General features: G+C 36.8%; 1 protein-coding gene across 1 annotated transcript in view; it reads left to right on the top strand.

Annotated features, from left to right (window-relative positions):
- Window positions 1-2,070: 2,070 nt before the first annotated feature.
- Window positions 2,071-8,924, top strand: part of TTC14 (tetratricopeptide repeat domain 14) — a 1,552,254-nt gene continuing 1,545,400 nt past the window's right edge. The window contains exon 1 of the mRNA XM_044070762.1: window positions 2,071-2,234. The gene's annotated coding sequence lies outside the window, so the exon portion shown is untranslated. The remainder of the gene's footprint in view (window positions 2,235-8,924) is intronic.

Here is an 8,924-nt window from a genome sequence, read left to right as displayed (position 1 = left end):
AAGCAGAGCATCTCACTGACTCTCTTCAAGAGAAATCTTGATGAGTGGATGGGAAACAGAAAATTCACCCTGGGATAACTCCAGTGGCTCTACTCGACAGAGGCAATGGGAACTAAGGTCGGGTGGCACTATGCCAGGTCTGTGCTTGAAAAGGCCCCAGTGCCATTAGCCTAGTACACACCTATAAACCTATGGAGCTGCAGCTCTTGTGCATAGCTGATCACTGCTTTTGAATTGGAGATTTGCCCACAGTTGGGAATTAGTACAATAATTAAGTCAATCAATAAAGGAGTGCAAATTAAACAGCTTGAAACACTTTAAGACAAACACTTCACTAGAACTCATAGTGAGTGCAGACTGAAGTACTTAATGAAATATAAGATGAAATTGACCAGCATTTGCTCTAGTAGAGGTGTTTCTCTTGCATTTGTATTATACAAGGTATTTTTAAAGCTGTACCGCACTAAACCTACGAACCTATAAAATGGGGTCATTCATTTCATGATCAAAGTCTTTTTTTTCTGTAACGGGGACGGGATCACGATCAAAGGCTACAGGGGGCAATAATGGAGAACATTGAACTGAAATAATATATTTGAGTCCTGGTTGCAGTGAAATGGCAGAAGTGTAGTTGTGCACATGAAACCTGCTCAGCTAAAGTTGTAACGTTTTAAATAATATTGATTGTAATCAAAGTATTAATTTAAAAAATCCTCTTTCCTTTTTGGTAATACTTCTCAACTGCCCCTGATTTTGCTTTATATTGTTGCTCTTCTAGTAAATCAGTACCGATCGCAGTCAAATTACAAACACACGCTGAGGATTACAGTCAGTCATAAATGCTTGACATTGTTATCAACATGTAAAACATTCTGGATGAAATTAAAACTAATTTAGGCAAATGCCCTAAAATTAAGGACATATTTTAAATATTGCTCTTACCAAGTTAGAAAGTTCTTAGACTTTGATCAGTTTTGTATTAGCGTACATTTTCTGTAGGACAAGAAGTCTACGATTCAAATGTTTGCTATTGCACTTCAAGCAATCTTCAATAATTGCCAAAAGATCACACATTTTATGAATAAACCAAAAATATGAGGCAAAAATCTATACATTCTGGGTAACTCTAAACAGGTGAGATGTATGAGGCCAGATAAGAGTTGTATACTTCCGCGACAATGGAGAACAGTGGACTGTCTGGTTCGTATTCATAGATACTAATTTCGTTCACTTCAGTGTTCTCCATTATCGTCCAAAACAAATACAAAGGTTACAAACTTTACAGAACAGATCAAAAACATCTGCTGAAGATCCCACTGCCTTTGTATATAAGACACGTAATAGCAAATTTAAAAGATAGTAAGTGTAATATTTTGTTTGATTAAAAATGAGTGACAATGAAGATGCAGACATTATTACATTACGAAGTATTTATTCATACCTCTCGACCTTCCATCTCCAAAATGAGAAACACTCGCCTTCATAATGTGGAACAAATGGGTAAAATGTGGAACATATACTAATGGCTTACAAACAACTTCAACTAGGAAGGTCATAGGATGGTTAAAATATGTTGATTTTACTTATAAAGAAAATCATTTAATGAATTAATATGATTAATTTCTATTTACCATGGATTTCACTTAAAAAAATCCTAACACTGAATGTGTGACAGTCAGACTCTCTCAATGTGGAACTTCGAGGAAAGTTGAACTATTTAAGACCCCAAATGAGGTACGTTCCTCGTAATGAGGTACATTTGAGAGGTATGATTTAATTGCAAGTTGTAACTACAGTAAAATATGAATGGAACGCAAAATAAAATACTAGTTTATGGGAAATAAAACAAAACTAGTCTAGAACGGTTGATAGCGGTATTTTTAAAACTAAAATAATACTGGGTGAAAATGAAAGTACCGTGTTAAAGTGAGTACCACTTCTGAGTCTGACAGCTTGAACGCAAATTTGGGGGACGTGTCTTTAAGAAACACACACACCAGCATGGGCGTAAAAAAAAGACGGAATATTACGTCAAAACGCAGAAGTTACGCATTAGGACGTCTTTAATTTTTCCCCACCGGAAGTGATTTTTTTGCCGTACCCTTGTAAGCTAGTAATTTTAGTCGAACTGGTAATATTTTGAATACTGGCGAAGTGCATGGTTGTTTTATACAGTTATCTTCGCACTGATATTTTTATTGTGACCTTTGTGCTAAGCTCTGAAGAAGGCAAAGGTATATCACTACACGCTGCATTTATTTTTCACTATTTAAAACTTTCGTAAAATACTGTGCTCTTTATTTGAAAGAACTGTAGTGCAAAGGTGTAAGTCACGTGAGCCTTTTTGCTTGAGTTGAATAACTGTTACTTTAAAAATGCCCCACAAGATATGCTTTGTATTTTAAGTATTTACCTGTGAACCTCAAAACTGATATTTAATAACGGAAGAAAGTTGGAGAGTGTGTGTATGTTTGTGAGTGTAATGTTGGACGGTGGGAACTTGAGGGCGCTTACTAAGAGGGCTGTGTTCGTATGGGGACTCGAATGATAGAACCCAAGTTGTTCTAGTCCTTTTCTGTGCGTTAATGTTGTAGTTTTGTATATATCCTGCATTGAACATATCCCTAGGTCGTGTAGGAGGTAGGTACTGAGAGTTGAAACGTCACCAGATAATGTATACAGAGAGCAGCATGCAGCGTGTTTCGTGAAAACGATACTGCCTATTGTGGTAGGTAGCATTTTTTTACCTAATTTTAACATCTGGGAGAGTGGCAGGCTGCACAAGACTTTGAGAATAGTAATGTGAATAACAAAGGAGATTTCTTTTGTATGGCACAGTATAGATGTCTGTTTTTAGCATGAATACTGCACATGAAAGGTTTCTGGAGACAGGGATAACTGAATTGGAAGAAGGGTGAGTGTCTCGTTGAAGAGACCTGGAGTGGAATGTGGAGAGAAGTTAAGATAGAAATGTAAACAGGGCGAAAAAATGCATTTTAGGGTCTTATCTCATCTTTTTTTCTTTATTCTATCTTGTGCCTAATGAAAAGGAGTAGTTAATAATGAACAGTAGACTGAGACATTTTCAGTGTTGTGGAGTCTGAGCATTGCAGTAGGCGTTGCATGCCTTGGAAAGTTAATTAAGTTTTGAAGTATGGAAACTAGGTAGGATTGCCACATTTTCAAATGGCCGGGGAGGGGTGGGGGGCAATTTTTGTAGAAACGTGAGTTTTTGCAGGACAAACAATATTCACAGACTCTGCATAGGACAAATCTTCACCTTTTTTGCCAAAATAAAAGCTTATTGTAACATTTGTGCTGATGCTATTTCATATAACATTTAGGTGTTTCAAATACAAAAAAAAGATTTTGTGTAACTGTTAATGAAAACTTAAGAAATATTTTTGACCTAAAATTTCAGAGCGTTTACTATTTATTTTTTCACATGGTATAGCTGTCCAAATAAGGACTGGCCTGCTCACACAGGGACAGGTGGTAGCCCTAAAGATAGGCGATCCACTCAGAAAAGACTGAACCAGATAAAACAGCTAGCAGTCTGACCAGAAGTGGGTTAGCAAAGATTTATTTTTCAGAAAAATTAGCAATACAGGATTGAAGCTGAAGTATAAGATATGCAGGTATTAAGATGTGCAGAAGCTGTGTACCAGTGGCAATTTTGTATATGTGTTTAATTTGGAAAATGTGTGAATAGTGTGGTTCAAGAAACACTTTTTATTCATGACTTCTGTTACATAGAACAGATATCTAAAGGAGACTGTACAGTTTAGGCAAAAGTAAAGGCACAAATGTTGCTACAGTCAGAACACTTGCTAACTGAAAGCACAGCAGAAATTAAAGAAACAACTGATCGATGTATTATAGAAACGCACAGTTTAAATTCAGTAACATGTTAAGAATTTAGTGTGGTGGTTCATACGTTTGCAAAAGTAGGAAATGGATGATGGGGAAATATGTGAAATGGAGGATGAGACTGAGAAAAATGGTTGGCCTAAGGTTACCCATGATGGCAACATGGATAACAAGTGGAGACTTTGTGTGCAAGTTGGCGGTGCAAACTTTTTCGTAGAGGTAGTATTTCTGATGATTGCTACTTTGAGGGAGTTCTGTGGTGAAGTTAGGAATTCTAATTTTCCAAGGAAAACGTATGTATTTAAACTTGTAGCTCTAGAAAGGATGGATGAGGAAGAGGATCTGAGACTGAAATAATTTCATTTATGCTTTGTAGTGGCAAAATCTAGCTGTATAGTGTTGTAAATGTCTCCTGCACATGACCTTGATAATTCCATGGTTGGAGTAATGTATCCATTCATGGCAGCAATACAAGGAATGAGAGAGAATGCAGAGTTACTTGCTCGGTGAAAGAAATTGAGGTGCTCGGCCTGGCAAGAGTTTTGGATAGCTAGGCATTTATGCATAAGTAATATCAATAAATAACCTCAGAAAAATAGCAGCACTGGGAAAAGTCTGCTTTTCTATAAAGACCAAAGTGCTCTTAGAGGGAGACCAGACCCCTTTCACCCCTGCTTGCTTGCCTATTTAAATATATTACTTTTGAGAGTACTTAAGTTTGAGATTGAGCAGAAAAATCATACCCATAAAGTTCTATGATCTCAAGATAGTAAAGCTGCAAAATGGGAATAACATATTTGAGTAAACTGCTTTGACTAATTTCATTCTGACAGTCTTTATCTGTTAAATCCATACATCCCTTTAGAACATTACAAGAGATAATGGGGTTATATTTTAGATACCACATTGAGAGAGAATATGTGGGAAAGTTCAAGTTGAATTAAAATGACTGGAGAGTACAGAAGGGGATTAAGGATGGCAGTTCTAGAGAAGTTCAAAGTGGACTTAAGGAAGCTATTTCATGAAAAGGGTGGTGGGGCCTTGGAATGCATTACCTCTGAAGTAGTGGCATATTGTAATTTGAAAGTGTCAAAAATGCAAAAGATGGGGTGTAGATTGCAGGGAAGTGTTTATTTGTGTATGCATTTGCTGTTGGAAATGCCCCATAGGCTTAGGTGTTGTTTTTTTCAGGGGTGTCCTCTGAGCACTTGTACATGGTGCACAAGTGGGGACTGAAGGTATCAAACTCTGGACCATAGAATATAGGTTGTTTACAGCTCCTAGCCTCAACCCTTTGAACCAGTTCACCAGCCTAGGATTACTACTTTGATAAGGACCCATTGCAGCTGTAATTGCCCTATTAACATTTTATCACTCAACTCTAGTGGTGTGCTGGCTTATTTGGTATGTAACTTGGTTGAAGCTGTAAGCTGCTTCTGAATGGTGAATCTCTGGTATCACCTTGACTTTAGATGGAGGCTTGCAGAAGGGAGGGTGTTGGGTTTGTTTGGGTATTAAAGTACCCTGTAGGAGTGACAGTTTTGAATACTCTGTATCTGTTTCATGTTTTCTGTGGACTTTCACTAAACAAAAATGACTACCGTTGGTCCAGCTCACTTAACTAGTTACCAAAGTAAGTAAAGTACTAATATGCCTTTGCAGAACTTTTGTCCAAATTGTTCTGCATTTTATATTTTTGCTTGCTTCTGACTTTTGAAGCAAGTGGGAACCAGTCTTTTAGGGTTTATATTTCCTTCAGTTTCTTGGCATTCTTTATATTTCCCACTCGTCACTATCTTTTTTTTTTTTGTTAGAGTCCGCTTTTTTGTTTGATTTGGAAAGTTACTTTAGATATTTTTTTTTTATAGTCCTGCCCTTCATCCTGTTTACTTTAGTCCGGTAGACATTTGCTTGTTCAAGAACAAAGATTTAAGTATCCAGTGTTGCATAGCAATTTATTGCACAAATTTCATTTTGTGTATCACTGTTGTCCTTTGTTAACGGCTAGTTACTAGGCATGCAATCTAGAAGGCCACTGAGTCTAGCCAGGTTTTCCCAATTTCTCTAAAATGCTGTCTGGTTTACATGTCTTGCTCAGTCGCACTATAGGCAGATGAAGGCTGAAGGAATCAAACCTGGACTAAAGGAAGAGACTATATCGGCTGATATCTTAATCCTCTGAACTGTCAGCAAAGCAGAAACAGATACTCTTGAGATTTGAGCTCATAATCCATAGTTTTACTAGATAAGGACTGAATTGAGCTATAAAGTCACCTTGTAGTTGGTTTTAGGCAATAGGTGCAGATGACCATTGAAAGGCCTAGCTGACGCTCCTAATCATTCTAGAGCACTGTCTAGTTAAGTGACTTGTTAATTGGCTTGCCACGAGTCATGCAATAAGCATGCTGAGGCAATCAAATCCAGGATTACAGCTCATAGCCATAGTCTTCAGGACTTTCACAGATTTTTATTTTCTTTACAAGACATTCAAGCCCAGAATTGTTTTGCCTGATCTCCTTTTCCTTATTTTTTTCAGCAGTAGTGCCAATATTTCTGCTCGCAGCTTTTCTTAACTTATTGGTTCAAAGAAAACAATTTAATACTTTTGGTAAATTGAATCACCAGCTTTTCTTACAGAAAATGGAAACCTTAAAATTGTGTTCAGGCCTTGGTGACTAGAAACTGCCACAATAGGGTCATTGCAGTTAAGTAAATCAAGGGTAATGAAGGGCTCTGTGTTTGGACCATATTTGTTTAGTATTTTTATGTCTGACTTAGTATTGGAAATATTCGTGTCAGTGTGTGTGTATGACAGCCTTAGTAAGATTATTGTTAATATGCAGAATTTAAAATCTTGCAGGCAGACTAAAACTTTCCAAGCGGTCAAAACTTCAGTTATGTGGAAATTAATGCTCCCCCTCCCAAAAAATGCAGAACCTTCTGGTCACACTGATTACTGCTAATTGTAAAATCTGAAGATTTAAACCTAAAAGATAAATCAATATGCAGGTGCAGGCATTCTAATGAACAGCAGAGTGATAGGTAAGGGTCATATGGACACCACATACTCGGAGGGTATGAAATTAATTGTGGTGCATTTTGAGAACACTGAGATTTGCTGGAATGTTAGTTCCCCACTATGCTACTTTAATAGAGCTGAAATTTGGACTTTGGTAGTGTAGCTTGGGCCCTTTTACAGAAAGGTGGTACAAATCAAGGAAATGAAAATAATATGCTGTACCACCTCCATCACCACAAAACTTATAAAACCTTAATTGTATTGACTGAATAGGAACCTTTGTATTGGAAGGTTATCAGGAGCAATCTGATGTTGCTATACAAGGAGTTTAAGTGTTCTGGAAAGTATAGTATCTTAAAAAAAGTTGCAGAGAACCGTTAAGACTGATAAGAACCATGAACAAAATAAGAGAGTAAAGCAATAACACTTTTCTGAGTGAAGGTGAAATGCCAGTTTGAAAATTTCAAAGCAAAGCTTGATAATAGCTGTGGCTGTTAATGTTGTACTGTGTTACCATAGTGCACGCATAATGGACTTAGTTTTTTATTCAGGCGCAGTTTACAGCAGATAGAATATGTTTAATTTACTTATGGTTATAGCCGGCATCTCCTTTTTGTATATGGTGATTCTCCATGGTGAGGTATAGAATAATGAAATGCTTCCTACACAAGTTGTTGAGGATTCTAGCCATAGTTTTATTAAAGTCAACGAATTGGTCCTAACAGTTTATTTCTTTTCAAATTTGTAAGTGAATTGAGGGACGGGGATAATGAGGGCAAATGTAGCCCTTATCTTAACTAACCTCTTGTTGAATGAATTCCGAAAAGTCACATTTACACTCCATGGACATATTTAAATTAGCCAAGTTGTACGTTAGGTTTAGCAGCTATTTTTGTCATTGCTGCCTTCTTTGATTGGATTTTGGAGTTAGAAGACAAATGAGAGCAGTTTTTTTTAAATATTTAATCTGTAGATGTCAGAGTGAGTATGCAGATTAGAATGAAATGCTTCATTTGATCCTATTTTAATTTAGCTCTGACATATACAGAAAACAAAATTATGCTAATAATTATGTACATGCTGCAAGTTGCCACCCATTCTACATTAAGAAGACCTTTATTAAAAATGGACATCTGGGGTGGTAAACTTCCAGTGATGTTATGATTGACTTCATTAGTGTGACCGATGTGTATCTAAAAGGATCTGTATAGTATGGAACAGGCTCCCAATCTACTTTAAGCAGAGTTCATCCCTGACCTTTTTCAAGCAAAGCCTTGATGATGTGGTGGGAAATAGTAAATTCTCCCCGTTTGACGTACCATGTCTCTGGACAGAGGCCAACAGTGAGTTAATTTAATCCTAAACTAATATACCCCTTCCACATAATCCTTAGCTGTCTCTTTGCTATATGTAGCATATATACCATATAAGACAAAACTGGGTTGGGTTGCATGGCTAAACTTGTAAAGACCTTGGTGGTCGATAGCCTAGTACAGACGTATGAATGCAATATAATTATTTTAAGGAACATGTTTCTAGAGAGGGTTATAAGTCAAAGTGCATTAAAGAAGTTTTTAAAAAAGATCAGTTGATGGTCATAATTGAACTACAGGTATGGACAACACAACTGGTTAAGCTAAACTGTAGTACTGCACTTGCATTTACAGACAATGCGGAGCATCAGATGAAATGTATAGTTTAAAATAACTAGAAAGTATATCCTGAAGTTTTAAAAAACAGGTGATAATACTGCTATCCTTCTCCACAGAAACTGGGCAAATAGTTAATTGGAGACTACAGAGATGAAGGGCACCTCCATGGGTAAATCAAACAAGAAAATAAAAAATACTTATCCAGCCTGCAAAGATAGCAGTAGTTAAAATGTGGATTTTGTAAATGGTGCCCTTACGTTTTGAATGGACCTGTTTTGATTTTAATCTGTTGGATAAGAGACTATCACATTGGAACTTAAAATAGGTAATGCACGGTATATTGTGCAGCTTGTTTAAAAAAAACCTATGAGGCTTTTAGAAAA

Source organism: Protopterus annectens, chromosome 4.part1, assembly GCF_019279795.1.
Source record: "Protopterus annectens isolate FY-2018-M chromosome 4.part1, PAN1.0, whole genome shotgun sequence".
Taxonomy (NCBI): domain Eukaryota; kingdom Metazoa; phylum Chordata; order Ceratodontiformes; family Protopteridae; genus Protopterus; species Protopterus annectens.
Note: the sequence above shows the minus strand (reverse complement) of the source record. Positions and strands in the feature narration are given on the sequence as shown.